Source organism: Meleagris gallopavo, chromosome 1 (assembly GCF_905368555.1).
Source record: "Meleagris gallopavo chromosome 1, MGAL_WU_HG_1.1, whole genome shotgun sequence".
Lineage (NCBI taxonomy): Eukaryota > Metazoa > Chordata > Aves > Galliformes > Phasianidae > Meleagris > Meleagris gallopavo.
In genome coordinates, this window is record NC_139404.1 from 65,606,392 (window position 1) to 65,629,429 (window position 23,038).

At 38.1% G+C, this 23,038-nt stretch overlaps 1 long non-coding RNA gene across 3 annotated transcripts in view; it reads right to left on the reverse strand.

The window, feature by feature from the left end:
- Positions 1 to 923: 923 nt before the first annotated feature.
- LOC146545379 (uncharacterized) overlaps positions 924 to 23,038 on the reverse strand; it is a 113,226-nt gene continuing 91,111 nt past the window's right edge. Inside the window, exons 2-8 of one of the 3 annotated variants that reach the window (XR_014885211.1) lie at positions 8,661 to 8,777; positions 7,718 to 7,918; positions 6,633 to 6,802; positions 5,308 to 5,412; positions 4,032 to 4,127; positions 3,284 to 3,381; positions 924 to 2,805 (exon numbers count right to left, since the gene is read on the reverse strand). This is a non-coding gene — a long non-coding RNA (uncharacterized LOC146545379). Of the gene's footprint in view, positions 4,128 to 5,307; positions 5,413 to 6,632; positions 6,803 to 7,717; positions 7,919 to 8,660; positions 8,778 to 23,038 lie in introns of all 3 variants that reach the window. The other 2 variants (XR_014885210.1, XR_014885209.1) reach the window with 2 other exon arrangements.

Genomic DNA, 23,038 nt, shown 5'->3' on the forward strand with positions numbered 1-23,038 from the left:
GGCTGAAAACAGAGATGCATCTTTTCTGCATTCTGTCTCCTCAAGTCTGTCAGCACAATCACAAGCCAGTACACTATACACACGGCAGACAACGTATGGTGACAGTACCAGCTCTCCCTCTGAGGCTGATTCTAGCTTGTAGATAAAAAGGCCTGCATCAGCCTCTTTAGTTTGAAATCTGCTGCATCAGAGTCAAATAAGCTCCACATTGCCTCTTAAAGACTGAACGATAAATAGCAACAAAATGTGCTTTGGTAAATGGATTTCTTTCAGCAGGTGACTACATAAACTAAATCTTGGCACTAGAACTTCAAGTGAGTGAAGTATTGTGGTTGATGGTCTTAAATCTTTCTTCTGCTAATGCTGTGCAGGAAAGACTGCAACTGAAATAGGTATAATTAGCGAACCGTGATTGAATTGTCATCATCAAGAAGACAACAACTCTTTCACAGTTTCTTCTTTGATGTCATCTCTCATCTGTAAAGCTGTTCTACTCGAAACCACTTGAAGGTATTTTTCTTTTGAATTGGCTGCTTTAGACTGTCTTTAGTGCTAGATTATCGCTGTCGGGTTTATCACAAGCTGTCTGGATACAGGATGATTTCTCTTTTCATGATAAAACATAGCACTCCTCTAAATTCAGCTTCCAGCTCAAGATGAAGGTGTTTCGCAGCTGAGTCTTCTGTTGCTGGTTTCCAAATATCCAGAATCTGGATCAACAATCTCACAATCTTCTGTGTCGCTATTTTTGTTTTATTTACACTTCACAGTAACAACTTGGGTGATAATGACTTGATACAGTTACTGTCTCTCTGCTGACAAGAGCAAAGATCTGTCATCATCTTCTATCTAGTAGCATTTTGCACTTTTGAATCTGCATGAAGTGTATTACACTTAACCAGCACTTTGCAGGGCCTCAGTCCTTTTTCTTTTTCTTTTTCCTCCTGAAAAAGACACTATTTACCTTATATGTTTTTCCTCCACTTGGAGCTTTTCTTGGTGACTTCTAAAGTGTCTTCTGGATCAGGGAACACTATTTTATTCTTTTGATGTAAAAATTAATATGCAAACAATTTTCCTCATAACCATGCTGCAGAATTGCTGATAACATATGTGGGACTTCGCCAGCATATAAGTGTCTGTCATAACCATGTTTTGAATACTGAAGAAAACTGTTCCATGATTTTATGCCTTAAAATGATATTAGATTGCCAGTTGGGTCCTGCAAGATTTTGCATTACACATTGTGCATGCTTAAAAAGGTGCTGATTGGTACCTTCTTATTTTCTAGTCCTTCCCACTTTTGCTTCAGAACTACAATGAAAACTGCGTGCATTTGTGCATTATGAACAAAAATTCAGCAGCATTAAAGAAATAGAAGCACTTGTAGAAGACATATAGAATGACTGATACTCTGGCACGCAATTCTCATTTCAGCAATCATCCTGGGAAAGGTACTCACTCAGAAAAATGACATCATATGAAAAAAGGTACAGTAAGCCATAAAAATATCCACGTCATTCTCAGATTTTGTCCCCCTTTAATACAACCCAGCCTGGCTGATGGATAAAATGGCTAGATTCTGAGTGGATATATGGATTAGAAGCACATAGTTAATAGGATAAACCTCCTGTTTGCATCTCTGTAAAATCCCTCAATGTTTTTCCCACTGAGCACTTTTAAAATAAAGCTTTGACATCTAATTAGTTATTTTCTTTTTAGACATCATCTTTTGTCTTTGAGTATTCCATTGTCCCTGTGAAATGCAAGGAGTCTTGCAGATCTAGGAGCTTAGTGAATGAAGAAAATAATTAAATGGGGTCACTATGTTGATGTTTTGTAGCATGACACAGAACTAACACCCACTTCTTGTTTTTTTTTAAGTACTAAAAAATCCTCAACATAATTAGTTTCTTTAATCTGGTAAGCAAAGATACCTCCTCTTTCTCTAATGCTTTCTTGTAAATGCAACACCTTGAAGATCAGAAATACTTGGTGAGGAATTGTATTAGAACAGCTAATTGAAAAAACTAAGACAACCTGGAATCTGTCCATCTGTCTGCTGCTAGCAGGGGTTTGCATGTAAGACTTCTTGCACTGGCACCTCTGCATCAGTCACTTGTGCATATAACAAAATGCCATCAAATGACAGTGAATTTGGGTAAGCTAATTCACTGTATCTGTAGTTTAGTACAATATAAGTTGCTAAACACTGAAAGGAGGAAAGAGCTGTCTGGGTTAGGACATGGAAAAGCCTGAAGGCAAATTTGCATGAGGTTTCCACATAATTCTATAAAACCAGCATTAGACATCATACACACTCATGAAATGAAGTCTCTGTTTTAATTTCAAGTCTCAGCACTTCAGGAGGGATTGTCATCAGGTGAAAGACAGAAAGCATCTTTTTCTGCTTGGTGCAGCTCCTTCACCCTACATGCTGAGGCTCTGGTGGTCCCATAACCTCTTCCTTCTTCCTTTCCTTTGATTACTTTAGTCCAGCTTTTGTCCTTTTTCTTCCAATGTTCCTTTTCATGGGCCAATTTTATGGCAGAGGGCTGGAGGGGAAGATGAACTGATGGATGAGGGAAAGCTCTTTGTGCAGTCAACCAGGTGTCTTCTCCACATTAGACAGGTCATAGGACAGCAAAGGGATCCAGTGTACAGAGGAGAGGAGCAGGCAGTGCAGGGGCTGAATCCCAGAGCACCATCTGGCAGCTAGGCACAGAGCAGGAAGCCCTGCTGCAGGGCTGTGTATTTGGCAAATCAAGTGAAAAAAGGCTGAGTATTTCTATGCACTACACATACCTGTGAGAAGGACACAGTCAGTAACCTTAAATGTACCTGTAATGTTATGATAAGCATTTATCAACTCCATTACCATTTATCCATTGTGACTAAAACCTGGATGGTTGAGAATAAGTATTTCACCCCCCCCCCCCCCTTCCCTCCTGGCCAGGAGAATTTGATACGTAATCTAAAATTCCACTACAAGCATCCAAATTTAATATGAATTTCCATTATTACTGACATTGAGTTTTTCCTCTCCTTCAGGATGAAATTAATCTCCCCCCAGAACCCCACCAAGTCCCAAATTTGTTCACACATTCAGTGCCAAGAAAACATAGATTATGGTTAAGAGGCTAGAATGTAGTTTGCAATGTCATTAAAGCACCAAACTGAGCGCAGAAGTATTACAGCTTGAGATGAGGCTACTGATTCAAACACAGTGTTAATACAGAGCTTCAAAATCATGCATCTGCAAAATCCAAAATCCACAGCTGACCTTTGCTCACACCAAACCCATTTTTCCTACTGATCCACACAAATGTCTCACAGTAAAGGTCATGGTAGAGGAACAGGGACAAAGCCAGTTTCTTAGACCTCCAGAGTAAAAAAAAGGAGAAGTAACATTTAGTTAAAAAAAAACAAAGAATATAAGCAAATGTTTCCTACCTCTAGACACTCGCCAACCACTGTGCCCTCTGCTTCTCCACCCCATGCCTTCCCTTGAGGACACAGTGCCAAGCATTGCCTCGGTAATGGAGACTCAGCATCTCCCTGGGAACTGCTTCTGTGCAGGCACCCACCCCATCATGTTTGGGAGCCACAGAACTACTGCAACATGGAAGGATGGGTATGAAATAACAGATTCCTCCTGCTGCTCTGGTGGCTGTCACATTTCACACCATACCTTCTCCTTTTCACAGGCACTCTGGCTGGATTAAATGGATTAAGAACCAGCTGATAAATATGAATGGAGTTGCAAGATGATGTGGAAAAAGGTTTTTGCTGTTTATTTCTCTATGAATGAATCATCAACAGAAATTTCTTCAAGTGCATCAGGAATTAATTCCTAGAGACTCCTTGGCTGACAAACTGAAGAGCCAAATTTTGCAAGAAAAATAATATTTCTACTTATTTGAGAATCTCTCGCTTCAAATCCTTATTTTTGAGTGCATATTCACTATGTAGATTATTCCCATAAAACAACATAACATTACAATCCATCTCAAGTTAAAGGATTTACTTACATTAGAAGACTTTAGATTTGGCAGGATGTCTTTGCTGTATCAAATGACTGCATCTGATCAAGTCTCCCCAGTGTAGCTCTGCACACTTTAGGTGGTCTAAATGTGAGAAGAATTGATGCTGAGGAATTTGCTAGGGTTATTTTGGTAGTGGTGGTGATGGTATTGTTTTAATTTTATTTTATTTTGCAATACCAGGCTGCTGTTCCAAAATTTGGAAATGGTGTTTTATGTTATTCATAAATTGACAGTAGAACTTACATACACAGGTATATACATACACATATATAGAGAGATGTGTAAAATTCAGATCTAATTTTAGATTTAAAGCACCTTGCAAGTTTGTATTTTGTGTGTGTGTGTGTCTGATGCCATGTTTAGGCTGGCTACTCACTATAAACACATTTTAGCATGAAACTTTCCCATTTGCCTCACATGGATAATGTATTTCAATGTATGGCTAGAAATAAAAATACAAAGGTTGTACATATAGACTTCTGAAAAAAAGAACAAAATCTTGGGAACATTTTTTTTCTGATCTTCCAAGAATATTAGGTTTATCACTGTTGTATATACGACTCCGTTCAGCTGTTGTCTGTAACTATCCTCATGCCTTTCCCCAGTAAGGTTAGAATATGTTACCTTCTGTCAGCCTAATCTGTCAAAGGTCTTTAAGATTGTGCAATAGTGAAAATTATAGGTGGAGTAAAGGAGCCATCACCAGATAAAGCAAACTCTTCTCTTTTCTGTGCCATTTGGCCTCCAAGAGGCAACAATAAGTAAAACAAAGGGTAATACCTCTAAAGGCAAAGCATGCTTTGAACTTGATGGTCCTTTGAGTCGCAAGAGAAGAGGAAAATAAAAAAAGGAGGAGGAGACCTGGAGGTAACTGTGGACACTATGCATGCCTGGCCACAGAGCTCAACTAGACAGTCCATCTTTGAACTCCCTAGTTCTAGGATCTCCAGGCTTCATTGGCCTGGAAGTCCGCTCCTGATTAGAAACCAGCACTTTTGACAGCTTCACAAGAAATCCTTCTGTGAGGCTTCCACTTGATACAGCAGCCATGAAAAACTGAATTAATTCAGTAGAACTACAAATGGTATGAGTCTGAACTGCTGCTGTGCTTAGGCTGAAGAAAGATAGGAACCTGATTAGTGCTTGCCTCCAACCACACTCATAAGCACTTGCCACTTTCCGAACCAATAAAGCTGGAAACCAGAACAGATGCCAAGTCTGGAGTATTGTAGATGAGTTCATGATATCTGGCTGGAATTACCTGAACAGATATCCTTTGAAGTTTGCTCAAACTTGTTAGGCATTTTGGAAGAATCAAACCACAGCAAGGACAAAGCATTGGTGTTGAACAAGACCCTTATTCAATCTGTTTTGAAAAAATGAAGATAATGATCAGTAAATACATACTGAATTGTATCTTGAGAAGGGATGAATCTATACATGTCTCTCTTCCATATGGTGCCACACAGAAGGGAATTAAAAGTGCACAGAGCAAGTAAGCTGCTTCATAATCTGGAGTATGATGCATCATATGGATCAACAATTCCCTAAAGAGGCCAGCTCAGGTTCCGAATTTACAGAATTAGTCTACAGCAAGTCTTGGACACTCAGGGCTCTGTCGCATTACTCCAAGAAAGGAGTGTTCACCAAGGCAATTCAAGCATAGCAGCTAGTGCCATAGAGAGTCGTAAACCCTTATCCTCACTTTCTTCCTAGTAACGAGCCTGCGTAGTTATATCCTTAATGTTCTTTAGATAGAGTAAGCCACGATGCAATTAGGATGTCCATATGGAGAGTCAGTGCAGCATAGCTAGTACACTGTAAATTCATATCCTTGCTTACTGAGAATTAATTATCTCGTAGACAAGCCATGTGTCAGTGAAATCCATTTATTACTTTATAGGATATACGGTCTTCTAGGGAGGCTGGCCCAAAAGAGATGGGGAATTGAAGCTATGATTGGCAAAGCAAAAGCATTGGTAGGAAATGTAGTTTTATGCCAAGTCAATTGATTTAAAACAATCTGGCTCAGTTTTCAACACCCCTCCCCCATACCCTAATTTGGGTCAAACAAAGCCAAACTGAAATGCGTTGGTTTGGATTTCTATGGAAAAACTATAAACTTAAAAAAAAAAAAAAAAAAAAAGAGGAAATCAATATTTTTTTACACACAATTTGTTAATTTGCTTTTATGGAAATTACTTCTTGGTCAAAATAATATTTCTATGGGAATTTTTCACTTGTTTCCACAAACTTATTTGTCCAAACTTCTTTCTGGTCTATGTTCACACATGTGAGTGATGTTGAACCAGAATGAATAATTCTCTTACAGAACTTGTTTTGCTGGAATGGCAGCCTTTTTTCCTCCTTGTAATCAAAATATCACTGGAAGTAGATCTATGTTGCCCTTGTGCCTATATAACAAAGTCTTAAGATTGTGATTTGAAAACTAGGTTAGTGGATTGACCAAGACACATTAATAATAAAAAAAAAAATGGGGAAATACTGTTGGAAAAAAAAAATCCATACTTGAAATTTCAGCGAGGCTGCTCTTTATGCAGTCACGCTTGGTTATGGTTAACAAACCTTTGAGATGGAGATTGGGTTGTGTGCCTCATATCTTCATTTCATGTGACTAGAAAAACATATGCATGTGTCATGGCACCTCGTTGTTCCTCTGATGATTTATCGTATCTTTGTGGGATGGTTTGTTTCACACTATGAAATGTAAATTTATCTTGCAGTGCTCCTGCTGCCTGTATAAAGGTTAAGAAGATATATAGATATACATTTAATGCTATACTTGCTACTTTTAGAATATAATTTGAATGATTATTCTAGCACCATAAAAGCTTTTCAATGTCTACATTTTCTGATCTTAGGTATTTTGTTTTAAATGCCTTTTTTAAAAGGCTTTGCAGGTCAGATTATATAATTACTGACTGGTTGCTGACAGACTAACTCACAGAACATGGTTGATGCCAAGAAATTGAAGTTCCCCACACTGCAAACATTCAAATGTTGCTTTAGGGCATCTTAAAGGGAATACTGCAAATACTCTTCCCCTAGAAATAAAAATAACCTCATATAAATTCAGGGTTGCAGGCACTGTTGACATTGAAAGGTTTATAATTCTTACGTGGGTAATCAGCTGAACTGTTGAAAGTACCTCAAGCTTTCTGTGTGTCAGTGAAACTCATACACAATGGAAAGGTTGGCTGTTACCCTTGAGCTTCTCTTATAGTTCAAGATTCACCCATACAGATCACCATAATGAAACATCATTCCCAAAAAACATTCTCTGACATGACTGAGCATCTACTTGAGGTTCATCTCCTCTCTTATACATCTGGACAGTGAATACACATAAGACTTCAAATAAGCTTCTAGGCCTAATCTTCACTACTATTATTCCTAAATAATAACCCTCTGTTTCACTGAAGAGAAGGATAATTCAGAAGAAAGCAAGCAGTTCCCACTGTCATTTATTTTCTTTTCTCATGCAAGTTATTGAACAGGTGATTTTGCTGACAACTTTATCTACCTGATCTCACCTGTATCAGTTGGGTATACCACAACCTTCTTGTTTGCTACAAAAACAGCAAGTGAAATTCCAGACATTACACAAAAAAGGCGATTCAATACATCATACAATTGTACTATAGACTCACCTGTGTGCAGAGTCCTCAAATATCTGCTGGTAACACACATTCAACTTTTTTCCATTCTACTTCTTATAGGCTCATTGCTGATGAACAGGGTTGTTTTGTTTGTTTGTTTATTTTTTGTTTTTCTTTCTTTTTTTCTTTCTTCAGTTTTCTTGATTTCCATTGCTCCAGAATGGGTTTCACGCCAGCCTTGCTCTTTGTCTTCTGTACAGATAAAGGTAAAAACTGCTTACCACTTTCTCTCACAAGATGTCTACTGGTAGCTAGCATTAATTATGTATCTTTTTTTTTTTCTAGTCTTCTTTCCTTCTGACTCATTTTAACACTTATCAGCTTGAAATTATGGCTCTCGCAAAAACCTTGAGAATGCAGATAAAATTTCATTACTTCTAAAACTCTTTGCTTTCTTACTTGTAATAAAAATAGTATACATGACAATGTGAGCTAGGAGGGAAAGTGCATTTGCAGAGACTAGAGTATCTCTCTACTATTTGAGAATGGCATTAATAGCACTGAACTCAAATGCAAAACCTTGCCTTATCTTGTCTTAGTTTGCTACCGTGCTTATGACAGTCACCTTAGGCAACATTTTACCACTCAGAAGCATAAAACTATATATCTACTGGCAATAATCAACATCAAGTGAAATCCAGTTCTACACCTTATTTTCAGCAGTTCTTAAGACTTTCATCAACTAATTTTATAGTTTGCCCAACCCCAAATAAAAGTCTCAGTCCACCTATACTGCAACTAGGATAAAATTAGGATTGCATTAAAAGGCAATCAAGCACGCTTGTCAGCTGAGAGGAGGCAGATAGGAAAGAAGAAGACTTTAATTCTTCATACCAGCCAGCTGATTCAGCAGCTGGAATGATGCTTCTTTGAAGCATACTAAGCTGTCTGACTTTGCAGTGGAACAAACAGGAGGAAGAGGAAAAATGCTCACAAAATTGGGCATTAATCCCAGCTGTGAAGGAGAAAGAGGTAGCCAAGTGCTTTGCTGCTATTGGTGCTCTCTTGGGAAGGCCAGGCCTCCTGGTGGCTTTCAAAGCAGAGATGGTTCCTGCACAGGAAAGCAGAGTGGTTTAGGTGGTCAGAAAATCTTAGTTCTCATTTGGACAGAAGCTTGGTCCTAATTAACAGTGTGAACATACACCAAGTTAGTTTTCAGCATCATTCTGCCTGATTAAAGACTTCTATCCTTCACTTCTTACTAGTCTGTTCATTTTGTTTGAAATCAAGGCTTCCTAAATGAGTTTTATTTTCATACAGTGGCTGTCATTTAGCTCACGTGCCAGGACACGACAAAGATGTATAATAAAAATGAAAACACTTTTAACTGTGAACTGAAAAAGAAAAAAATAATAATTTTTTTTAGAACAATCATTTAGCTATTCTTAAAGTCTAAGTTCAGATAAGATAAATACATCCATCTAATTTTGCAAAATTTTGCCTCCCATAAAAGCAGGTCAGCTAGAAGAGCTTAGACTGAGGAGAGTTTGAGTGTCTGATGTAAAGAACCGTATTTGCTTCTTTTTCTCCTGGCAATGTAAATAATTTTTCAGAGAATAAACATAGGTATTCATTAGAACCAGTCCCTTCCAAAGGGTTGCTCCTTGGAAAAATACCAAGAGCGCACGACTATTAATTCAGATCAATATGTGACTCTAACAGAGAATGCGAAGCATACCTAACCCAACTAACTATGCCCCTGATAAATGTTGTGAGAGCAGTGTGTCACCCGTGCCTTTCTTTTCTTTATTTCCATTATCCATCAGGACAGGCCATGAGGGAATGCCTGGGAACTGTGTCGTTCTCTGCAATAAGCCACAATGCTAATGAGGCATAACAAATTGAGGAAGTATCATGTATAATCCTGATCCCTCATTGACACTATTACCAGTATAGATTTCAATTCACCATTTGTTACATGCTTAATACAGACAAAGTGGGAGGGTGTAGAAGAATTACTCCTTCAGTCACTGCATTTTTTAAACAGTTGTCATCCTCCAAGTCAAAACTCTCTGGTAATACCCTCCGTTTTTGCTACTGCTGTTTCTCAGCAGGATTTGCTGCTTATTCTTGTAGGGGGTCAGCCAGACTTTGTCTTTCTCACAGTTTCAGTTTTCTACTGGGATTAAGGGTCTAGCATATTTCTGCAACAAAACAACAAACCCAAGATAAACAAATGTACTGAACAAGATGGCTTTGGTACGTGCCTGCATTTTAGGAGTCAGCTGCAAAGTTTGTTTTTTTCATAAGGTGCTCCAGAAGGAAACCAAGGTGAACATATGATTTTAATGAGTTTTCATCAAAATGATGGCACATTTTGTAGTTTGGTGGGATTTGAATTAAAATGCTAACTGTTTCTTCAGATGTGTTGTTTTAAGTCAAGCACTCTGTCATCCTTTTCAGAAACGGTATTTTGCACTACTTCGAAGGATCCCAGGCTGCCCTGCAGGCTGCCTGCAGAATAATGCTTCATTATATAGTTTTAATGGAAAATGGTAAAGATTTATCAATGGATTGAATACTGGACCAGGCTTTTTCTTTAAGCCATTTTATTTTTGACACTAGGAGCCCAATGGCAGGTTCTTCTAAACTATGGAGGGACTCCCACCAGGATGCTCATCCCCTGCAGCCTTCCTTGTGTGTCCTTCTGATGATGGAAGATGGAAACATCCCATGCTCCTGAACACCTAGGTATGGTGGTCTGTGCCCCTGCCACCACCAAAGGGATGCAAAGAACCAACTTCTCTCACAAAGACACACTTGGATTAGGGTTACTCAAGACAAGGGGACCCTAGCTGCCAGGAAATCCGCTCCCAACCCAGTAGTCCAATAGAATAATCAATACCAGGTGCGACAATGTTCACTGTTCTCAAACTGGTACTTCATCCACAGTTGAAACTTCAAACCGATGACTCCTCCCAAAAAGATTAACCTTTGTTTTGGACTTTTATTAAAAGGCATTCACACCAGTGCTACACCAATATCCATCTGGGTTTGAGTCTGGCACCTCTACGCATTTAACTTAAGCGACACATTTCAGTGGCACATTTAAACTGCTGCTTAATCAATAAATAAAGAACTTTCCAAAGTGAAGTAGATTTTTTTTCCATAGCATTGAATGCATTTTAAATTGCAAATAAGATGAGACTTTCACAGAGACCTGATAAAATAGAAGACTGATAACAGAACGAGGGTATTTGACAATGAGGTATAAAGTTATTATCACTACTTGATTAGGAAGATTTTTATTAGTCCCCTCTGATTGCTCCTCAAAATAGTGAGACAACCTAATATCCCTGTAATGATGGCCACTGTGCATGAGTATTGTGACAGTCATAGTGAAGGCACTATGTAAGAGAAAGAATACTTGAAACTCTTTATAAAACCAGACCTGATTAGGAATTGTGCACCAGATGTGCCTATGTTAAACTGTGTATAACTTTCAGGCCACATATTCATTGTGCTGAGCACTTACAGCTTTGGGATGAAGAATTAGTGCCTGTTCCATTCAGTATTTTATTTTCTGGATAAATGCAGTGGTTTTAGAGAAAAGGTATTCATTTTGGCTCCAATATGACTATTTCCATAAAAATGTATTTGAAAGGTCTTTGATTTAAGTTCTTGATGTGCTTTCAAATGATCAAGTGTCACAAAAAAGTGGTAACTTTTGATCTCATTAATAAGCTAACTGAACGATAGTTTAAATGTAGCATAGCATTTTCATGATTTAAATTTTTATCAGGCTATTTTAAACGGAAAGACTGATTAATTTTAATAGGATTTCTATCATAAATGGGAAAACTGTCCAAATTTTGTAACCAATACATTTTTCACTTAAACACTCTGAAGTGAAAAGCTACTTAATCAGGTGACTGAAGCCAATATAGGGCAGGTCTACAATGTTAGCTGCTGTCTCATTCATAGATTTCCCATACAATTCATTTTCAACTGTTTATGGTAAAATGGAGATGTTTAGCATAAAATGGCTAATTCAAATTATTTCTTTAGTTATATTAGCTATATATAATTATATTTGATGTTCTGTTTGCAAAACAGAGAGAGACCTAAAGAAACCAGTTCAGGAAGGACAGCATCCTGTGAGTGGTTGTAGAAGAGGAGAAGAGAGTGACCATGAAGGAGAGGCACAGACAAGGCATTATAGACTGACTCCAACCCACACTTCCCTGTACTGCTTGAGGGGAGGAGGTAGAAGAGTGTGGGTGGGGGCAAGGTATTTTCAGATTGCTTTTAGTCTCTTTGCTCTATCGGTTACGCAATAAATCATACTAATCTTCCTCACACTGAGTTTGTTTAACCCATGATGGAAACTGGTGAGACATCCCCTTGTCCTTAACTCATGAGGTTTTTTTGTTTGTTTGTTTGTTTTCATTATATTTTATCCCACTGTCCTTCTGAGGCTTGGGGATGGGAGAGTGGCTTAGAGATTCTTTGCTGCCCACCACCGTAATACCAGTACCATGTCACATTATTATCAGCTTGGCTTTATTCACTTATTGATGATTATTGCTGCTATTCTCCCTGCTTCCATCTCCTTCTCCTTATTTCAGTGTTTTATTGTGAGAAATAACTGAAATTTACACTCTTCAGTATGATTCAATACTTACATACCTAAATGAAATACATGACATTTTTTAAATTGAAAAGAATGGTTTGTGGGTTTCATTTTGTTCTACATTAAGATAACAATAGAACATTAATAACAAAACTTAAAAGGAAGGTAACAGATAGCTAGTATGTTTTGTTTTGTGAGACTGTGAAGTTGATTAGCTTTTTATAATGATTTTTATTACTGACATCCTGTAGTAATAAATGATCAAATCCATTACACATAATTAACTATCATTTATTATTGTATCCACTGTTTATAATTCAACAGATAATTTCCCATTCATTATATAATACATTAGACATTCAGTAGTAGTAGTATCAGCATGTAAATACAGTTATGCCACATAGATAAGCTAAGTAGACTAGAAAAGTCTACTTCCAGTTTATGGTAGAGTTTACATTGCACTCAAGATTAAGCCACATAAATCACGTGCCTCGGTTTCCTCATCTGTGCTCTGGAAGTAACAAAGCCTGCCTTTCTGAATTGTTTCGATGGTCTTGCATGAAAGACTCTAAGTACAAATTATTATCTGTTCTAGCTGCTGCTTTGCTAAATCTTTGTGAGTTAATAATGCAGTGTGAGTTGCTGAAAATTGAGAACATTTTCTTGCTAGTAACAAAGGATTTCTGCTTTACCTCATCTCCCTTTTGTTATTCCAATGGAAACTATGAATATGCATCTTTGTTGCACTATTGCAAGAGGCACCAATTTGCCTCTTCTGAAAAAGCCACAGATCACACTTCAAAGTTAAATGAAGATGGCATTTTTCCCCCTTTATGTTTTTTTTTTTTTTTTTTTTTTTTTTAAATGTGTTTGGGAAAACTGTGAGATCTAACATTAGCTAACAGGATTTCTGGGCATTAAAATCTATGGGGAACCAATACAAATAAAACCAGAGAAGCCAGAAGTTCTCTCCAATAAACTGTGGAGCTTCACACTGACGTTCCAAAACTTTAGCTATTTTAAACATGGATCACTACAGAAAAGTCAAACGAAAAAATATTCAAAATGAAAACTGTAAAGAGAATACAAAATCATTACAGACTGCTCTACATATGGAGATATGCTAGTTGTATTTATTTCATGCAAGAAGTCCGGATAGCAAGAAAAATGACTATACAAGTTTGACACTTAGACAATTCTTATAAGCACACCGAACGTAATACAGACACGCCCTGGAAAAGTTAGAAAAGGCCACTAACTTGAGCTCCAAGATAGGGTGCTCAGAGGAGAAGTACTAGATAAGAAGAAGCTATTACCTTCAGCAACAGACAGCCCAACTACTGACACATTTCTTACTTACTAGCGGGTGGAGATGTTGCCTTTCCCACAGCTGCCTGGTCTGTAGGGCAGACACAGTGTGCTTCCCCTGTGTGGTGGGACTGGCACATTGCCCCCACATTTCCAGCAAGAACAAAGTAAGACTTTGAGACTGATGCTGTGAAGTTCAGATGATACTTTTGATGATAATTTTCCCATGCAGTAAATGGAGTTTAACGGAGCATAAATGCAATGGAAAAAAAAAGGGCATATGTTTTATGCAGTATTCTAAGTTTTTTAATATTATATCAATATAAAAAAATCAATTTTTTTTTAAAGAAAGCTAGCATAATGACAAGAAATGGTACTGTGAGACTTACAGGGTCATTTGCAAATTCGGGATTGTCAGACTGTGCCTAATAATTTTTGCTGTCTTTGGAGAGAATCTATTTAAAAACAAGGAATGATCCTGAGAGAACCGTCAAGTAAGAAAGTATCAATAACATATCGACATTTAGACATAAGCAAATGTAAAGGAACTTTACTTTGTCTACCCATTTGCATTTGGTTAAAGGTATGAACTGATAATAAACATACATGAAGCTTTAACAGAGACTTGAAGGCCTGACTTAGCCAAACTTGAACAAACAAGGCCATAAATGAGGCAGGTGCTGGGTGACCCAGAGCTGTCGGTCACAGCTAGTGGAAGATTTTGTGGTTATTTCTCCATGCTAACCAACAGAACAAGAGCCTTCAAAAATTTGGAAGACGTGGATTTCCCTTTTGTCAGCTCCCTGTTGTGGCTTTTGTGGTGCCCAGCACTCCAGTACTTAGCACTTCAGAGAAAGAAACGCATAACGTTGCAGCAGGAAGTGCAATACCTTAGGAGAAAAGATCTCATCTCCAGGCCATTTTCTTCTACTCTGAAACATGAAATACGATTGGCCTTGCTCTATTTCAGTGCTCTAAATTTGGCAAGAGTCCTATAAAAGTAAAGCATCGTTTTCTTTTTTTGAGTCTTGAAGGCAGACTTATGGGTACCATACGAAGAGTTAGCTGCACAACTGGTATTAACATTAATGAGAGACATGGGTGTAACTTCCATGTTGCGGTTAGAAAATGCTTCTCTAAGTGACATTTTTCAGCTTTTTATTTAAAATATGTTTCTACATAATTTGGCTAAGAGAAGTATGCACCACGCATTGATCACAAATATTTGAATGATAAGACCAGCAAGTAAGTTATTTGGACATGTTTTTAAATCATACTGGGACTACTTCACACCAGTAAGTCAAGAGAAAGGGGTTTGAAGTGCAGATGCCTTTAGATCCTATACTTGCGTAGACAATTCTGCTCCTGTTCTCGTTGTTTCAAAATAATGTATGGCAAATCATTTGAAATCCTTCTATTTTATTGGTGCCTTCCTAACACGGCTTTCTAAGTAACTGGCCAGCTTCAGCCCAGACATTCCTTTCAGTCTGGAAAAAAAAAAAAAAAAAAAGATGGCATATGGATGTGAATGGCATATGGATGTGAATGATTTAAAAATGAGATGCTTTCATCTCTTGAAACATTTCAAGTGTGTTGAAAAATAGATTACAATACTAAAAAAATCAAGATTTGAAAATGTTTAAAATAAGTTGGTTTTCTTCATACTTGAATTACTCTGCAAAACTTGCTGAGGCCCCAAACTCCTTAAAGCAATTGCATTGTAATTTCTTACCTATATAACTCCAAATGAAATTCCATTTTCACTTTGCATGTGTCAGTCAAACATTAATCTGTATTTTCAACAGAAAGAACTAGAACACCTGTTGCAAGAAGCACAAGGATATGCAAACATTTCAGTCTGCTTTTTCATTTAATTTAAATAAAATATTCACCAAGAGCACGTCAAAATACCCATTTCAACATGTCTGTCCAGCTCTAGTTGTATTTTAAAGAGTAAGCTCAACAATGCAAAACCAAAATTCTGTACTTCTTTAATTCGCATTTTCTGAGTGTTCCTTTTCCCACATAAAGATTGCAACAGAAGTCACTCTTCTCATGCTACCTTAGAAGCCACATCTTTTATTTTTAATAATTTTTCTACAGACAGTATGTTTTATATATATACCTTCTCCCAAGACTTCAAAAGTGGAATAAATCAGATAAGAAGGCTATACTGAAAGGTGTAGGTTGATAATCACAGTGTACAGGAACTTGGAAAATCAAGATTTACAGTGGCTTCAGTTCAGACTTTGATCTGACTATTGGAGCAGGCTGGATATGCTTAGACTTTTTCTTGTGTCCTTAAGTATACAGCAGGAGGTGTGGCAGGGACAGGCTTCTAAGGTACAGTACAACAAATGATAGGTGCTTAAAGATCAGAGATACGGTGGCTAGATTGAAGGACCGATGACATTTTATCAGTTTGATTTTAATACCTGGAACATCTGTGGCATCATCAAACAGTCTATGATTTAGCTAAAACATCATAAAGATATTCAGTGTCATAAAAGTAGCATTTTATTTAACCTTCCTGTAACAACTTTAAGAACAGTAATCTGTTAGAGTAGGCTGCATGTCTGGCACATGATAGTGGATGAGAATGAGTAATCAAATCTTAAATATGTATTTGTAGCAATATTGCTTCAAACTTTTTGCAAATATTGCTAAAAAGTGTATGATGGGAAGAAATAAAAAGAGCTACAGCAAGCAAAATAAAAATTCATTATCCTTAACTGGGAGTTGGGAGAATAGTTTCTCAGTACATCAACGTGGTTTTTAGTTATTGTTTTGTGCCACTTTATGCCAATCCCACGATGGCTTTTCCCTTCTCCCTGCAACATGCAATGGACATAAATGATGTATTTCCACAAAGAAAAACATTCTGAGTGGTTTCTGGACTCCTTCATGACTCTGATTAGAGACCTCAGCATGAGAGCAGTCCCGAGATGCAAGCGCACAGCACATCCAGATGCCTGACCGGGAATCAGGCATTGGGATCCTGCTATCACACAGGCCCACCCGAGTTGCCTCAGGAAGGGAAGAGGCATTTCCTTCTTCTTTCTCTTTTGATCAGCTTTCCAGGCATGTCTTGATCTGTGTTGTCCTAAAGAAGTACACACATTGATCACTTTCAATTCTGCCAGAGTCTGTGCTAAGCCTTGACAATTGCATATAATTGCTGTTTCCTGTCCCCCTAACAAAGTAGTTGTTCCCACCTTAAATCCCACCCTAACTTGCAAGAAAACCAGCAGGCTGGGACTAAAACATGTGAGGGGTGACAGATGATGAACAAATGAGATCACTGGATGTATCAGAGAAGGGTTTCCAAGAGAGACAGGGAATTATGGACATCAGAGGAGGCAATGAGGCTCATCTACAAAGATAGGCTGAGGGAAATTAACTTGTTTAGGTGGGAGAAGAGAAAGCTCCAGGGAAACATCATTGTGGCCTTCCAGTACTTAAAAGGAGCTTATAATCAGGAGAGAGACCAACTGTTTATATAGTCTTACAGTGATAGGACAAAGGGGATTGGTTTTAAACTAAAAGGGGAGATACAGATTAGATGTTAGGGGCGAAATTTTTCACTCAGAGCATAGTGAGGCATAGGAACGGGCTGCCCAGACAAGCTGTGGATGCCCCATTGCTGGAGGAGTTCGGTGTCAGGCTGGATGGGGCCCTGGGCAGATTGATCTGGTGGGTGGCAATCCTACCCATGGCAATGGCATGGAACTGGATGGGCTGTAAGGTCCCTCCCAGTTCACATCATCCTGTGATTCTGATTCCATCAGGATTGCAGAACACATCTGACTGACAAAGTTCTGCAGAGATGAACTAAAGCACAAGCAAGGTAGGTCTGACAGGAAGATAAGGAAATGAAGAGCACATTGTATGAGCTGAGACTAAGATCTTCATTCTTTTACACTGCGAAATAATTCTGTGAGGGCGACGACTCCTTTTTTGTCTACATCTAAGGATAAATACTAGGAGGGAGAAGAGCTCATTAGGGAAATGATAAAACTGATACAGTAAAAAGTTGCTATCATCTGCCTGAATAATTTTGGGCTGAAAATGAGAAAAGATTATTAACTGTCAGAGCAGTAAGACTCTGGGTGCATTTCTGAAAGAAACTATGGAAAGTGAACACTTGCTCTCCTAGAAAAGCCAGTTCATGAGCCTGGGGACCCTTAGCCTTTGTTACTTTGCTACTAACATACTTTATGATAATGGTGAGAGAACTAAAATGAAAAATTATGTAAAGGTAAAGTGCTTCATTATTTTTATCTGTAAATATGCCTCAGCCTCCATTCACAGATGCATAAAATTAAGGCAAAATCAATTCATGAATCTGAAAGGAGTAAGGAGCAAAAAGATCATCAGAAAGAGGACCATGTTTTCATCTAGTTACCGCTGTATGGTGCTCAATTTCTTGTTTGTATGTTATCTGCATGTTACATGGAGTGAAGACAGAACAACAGCTCCTGTGCCATCTCATACCAGTTGACTTTAATAGGGTTGTTTTTATCTTGTCCAGTCTTTTTTAGAACTTCAGATTAGGTCCTTGGAATTCTAGGAATCAGTGACTGAAATGCTATACAAATGCGATCACTTTTCAAAGTGATGACTGGATTTCTCAGTGACACTTGTAAAAACGTATGATCTAAAAACAAGAGGTTTTGCATGTCCTTGAAATAAGAGTGTTGCTGTTTATGACTGCACAAGTCTTGTCTATGTGACTACTTCTGCTGAGGAATTAATGGAGTCCAGTGATGAAGACAGTATGTTGGGTGGTTACAGCAAGTTCTGGTATTCTGCTTTCTTTCCCAGATTCTGCACTGATTCAGTCGCAGGCTCCAGTACTTATAGCTACTATCTATGTAGATCCATCTTCATTTCTCTAAAATGAATTTGTATTTATCAAACACACATTCTATTTCAATACAATGTCATAAGTACTTGTGCAGGAATTTGCACTGCAACAGTACAATGTAATGCTGCGTATACACCAAAAGGCAAACGTGCACTTGTGATAACAGGGAAGAAAACACATAATGGCCTAGGTTTGGGTTCTAATGAAAAGAAATCCAAAAGAACAATAGTGAAATCAAACCACTTTTTTAAATTTACTGTTAGCATATTAATTTAACTAAGAATCTAGAATATTAATAAATAATGACATAAATAGCAACTACAGGATTAAGCAATTAGTGAGTTCTTTTTACCACGCTATAAGTCCTGATATAGACCCTTTAGCTCTTGCTAATGAGAAAACCAGACAGTTGCTCCCACAGGCAGTCTGTCAGCTTTCTTCAAGCATTTCATGAATTTTGGTCAGAGTATCCATGATACACAGTAGGTGTATCACGGCATATATTGGACTCAGACCAAGGGTGGCCAGGAGTCCAAAATATTGCTTCATGGTTTATCAAACTTAGGCAAAAGAGGAAAGCTTGCAGAATGTATAGAAACATAATTATTTGTCCTTCCAATTGTTTTATATGAACTTTTCTTTCTTTTCCACATTAATTCACTTTATGAGAACAGACACGAGCTGAAGAAAGCCAATTATTTGACAATTTAAAAGATGTGGGGGGGAGTTGAAACAGTCACTAAATAATAATGGAACTAATGTTGAATGGCATTCAATAAATATTTATAACAAGCAGCAATATTAACAGTAGAATTAACTTATTTTTGTATGTCTGACAGCTCTCTGGTTGATTAAGAACTGCACAATGATATTTTGCATATTTCCCATGCAAATGCTGTATTATTTACAGAATATTTTTTTAATTGAAGTTTTATTTTGAAATCACTGTTTTCTGTTGTAATAAAGCTCTGTAAGTGATCTTATTAGGGATTTGATTTTTTTTCTTTCATCTTCTCATGCAAATCTACATTCTACCTAGGCCACTCTGAAAACAATGCCAGCTATTTGTTTCTAAGGAAAATACAACAGATACAAATAACAATGACACTACTTAATAGAGCAAATTCTCAGCCACAAAACACAATTTTTCAGCATATGCTCCACCATTAGCTATACATCTTTTTGCATGAACCGAAGCCTGCATGCTTCACTCATAAAAATCTGCACCAGTGGAAGTGATCCACTAGTGTTATCTAACTTCTATGATAGTGTCATTTCTAGGAAAACATTACCCACCCAGTCTATCTTTCATAGGCCTTTGTAGTGGAAGTCAGAAGGTACCAAATTCAGACTATCTGGTGGCTGTGGTCGAACAGCTCAGCCAAAATTGGCAAATGCCCTATACCAGTCTTCAAACTGGTATAGGGTCTGGTGTTACTGCAAGAGAAAGGTTGCCTTCTGTAGAGCAAACAAAGGCAATAACAGAGCCTTTATTTGAGAAATAGATGCTATAGGAAAAGATATCAAAGAGCAATTAACTCAGCTGTCCTGGTAGCAGTTTGAAGAAAGGGGCGAGCTGAGGAATGCAGCCTTCTCTGTTTGTACTCGCATCGCAGGAGAAGGGCGGGGGGAAGGAGAACCCAAACAGGCTCAGACTGCACACGCACTCCCAGAAGCATTGCTGAGAGAGAAAGGGTGACTCTAGCCCCTTCCTTCTCCTGCTGCAGGCACTCATGTGCTCACGTATTGGTTCAGGCTGTGAACTTGGAATTCCACTACATCTTCTCTGGCCTGACTGGAAATTCTGGACTTCAGCTTAGTCAGCATTGTGATGTAATGGTCAGAGTTTGTTCAAGTCCCAGGAAATCCAGAGGGATCACTTCATTCTATTCCAAAAGACCATGCACATCACTTAACTCTCTGAGGGCTGCATTTTGAACTTTTTCTCCAATGGAGACTTCCCAAGTCACCACTCCATGCACTGCCTGCTGACCCGAGCTCATAGTAGTGACACCACATCTTATAACCAGTAACCATGCAATCCAAGAAACTGTCACCTTCAGCCTCATATTGGTCCAATAGATTCTGACAAACTTGCAACCAGTGTTCTTTCTGTTCCTGTGTTGATATTCATGGGACCTGCTTGGAAAAAAATTTGTGATATTCTAACATTGCCACCATCATTTTTAACTCACAGAGCACAAAAGCACTATTTAACGGAGCAAATTGTCAGCTACCAAGCACCATTTTTCAACAACCCTGCCCAAGCAGGTGGGTTAAAACTAAATGATCTTTGAGATCTCTTCCAACCCAAGCTGTTCTATGATTCTGTGAACATAGTGATGACCATAGGCTTGCTGTATTTTCACCAGCAAGGGACAAAAGCCCGCATGCCACGCTCCTCAAAATATGCGCCAGCAGAGGTTACCCACTGTTGCTATCACTGCTGGTGAAACACACCACCCACTACCTCACTGTGCTCACATCCAGTCTTTGGTCTCCATAAATGTTCATCAAAGGTTGATGAATATCAGTGTGTGTGATTTTTTCTGCATGGAGGAAACACATTTGCTTCATGTACACTTCTATGTTGAATGCTATTTTGCCAGAGTGCCCCTCTGCTGCCATCCATCACATGCCAACATAAAGTAAGGGAATGTTGGCAGGAATATTCAACCTCTACTGTCATACCACCAACATATGATGCTGACATCATGGGCCAACATAATAAAATAGGAGACACAGGACACATAATAGAGTCCTCAGAAATACAGGAGAGTTTGCTCAGAGGTTGGCAGGGAGACCCTGTAGCAGTAATCACAGAGAGAGAAACAGTAGTAACTTGACTTTTGAGCTTCATCAAGGGTAGAAATCTTGTTTGTATTGCAGCACTTTGGAATACAAAATAAAAGCGGTCCTTACTTTATACAACTGGAGTATAAACCCTTCCATTTTTACAGTGTTTATTTAGGGAATAGTATTGGTGAAATGAGCCTTGACTACATGAGGAGAATTATTCATTTAATACTATTTCATAACAATACTTTGATCTTTAACAATTTGCCTGCTTGTCTATTTTTACCTGAGAGTAGCTAGCATTTTCATATGCACCAGTCCAATTTTATATGATGCGTATGAAAAGGAGTAAGACAGGAGTTGGATTTCTTGCACTGAAAATCACGGGAAATAAGTGTCTAGCTTAGTTTCCATTAGATGTCTACTGCATCTCAACACAGCTAAGAAATTCTCTATATATGAGTGCAAGCAGCTTTGTAAAAGGATGAAAGAAATGAAAATAAAGCAAGTGTTTGAAGCACTCACCTTAGCTCCTCATAATTTACATGAAACGTTGTGATCACCCTGCAAGAGTGTATGCAGTAAAATAAATGCAAAACTGGTAGTTTTCTGCATGCAGTGTGATGGGCTCTTGTCAGTACAGCTTGAAACTGTGAGGAAGGTGTGCCTAAACACAGAAGGTCCTTTTGCACTGATGGCCATCCATACAATTTTGAGAATTTCACTTCCTTCATGGAATAATTTTCACCAGTTTTTGGTCAGACTAATTCTGGTTTCAGTTCTAAAATAATGTAAAGATTTTACTGAGTTATTGAGTTGGAACAAAGGAGCAAAGACTTAATTGAAATGTGGCTCTAATAGTACAAACAACAAAGAAAAATAACTTAGTCAATCCAAAATATAATGTCAGAGGAAGGGTGGAAGCCGCTGTGACATGAGCCATTTAAAATTTCCCTGGCAAAGGCATTAGGCAATAGACAGTCTCAGTCCTGTACTGATTCAGTATGATGATACAGCAAACTTTTCCTTCTCCCACATTCTGTGATTCCATACTAAAAGTCTGCACTGAGAGTTATTTCTCTGAACTGCTCTAAATGAGAGGAAAGGACAGAAGTGAAGGGAGACGGAATGAACAGGTTTTGCTTGTGTATTTAAACTCTTTTCCACTCATAAATTTTCCCCTTATAACCCTGCTCTGCTTTAAACAAGAAAGAAATAAAGAACGATTGTGGCAGCAAAAATTTTTCTTCTTCTTTAATACCTTCCCTACTGGTCTGAATGACTTTCAGATACCAGGCACTGAATAAAAGCATCTTCCAGTTGTCATCTTTTCATGTACTCCGTAGGCAGTCAGCATGATAAGTTTTGGAGATACACCTGTATCTTCATGCTGTTTTGCCATTCCATTTCTTCTGAGTAATTTACATTTGAGATGCTATAGAAACAACACCTATCAATTCATTCAGAAAGCTCAATTAAAGAATAATAATCAGATCTTCTATAAATTACAGAAAGAAAAAAAATGTAAAAAGGAAAAAAGGAAATGTATCACGTTGCCTTAATGGATAAGTATAAACTCAAAAGACAACAAAGGCAATTAATGCCTTTCTCTGCATCTATGACACTGGGCAAATACAGACTATCTCTATCTCTATTCCCAAACTGCAGGCTAGGAAAACTACGGATATTTTACTTCTACATTAGTAGAAAACATACACAAAATTGTGAGGCAACTGCAGAATACTGTAATGACAGTATGTAAGTACCA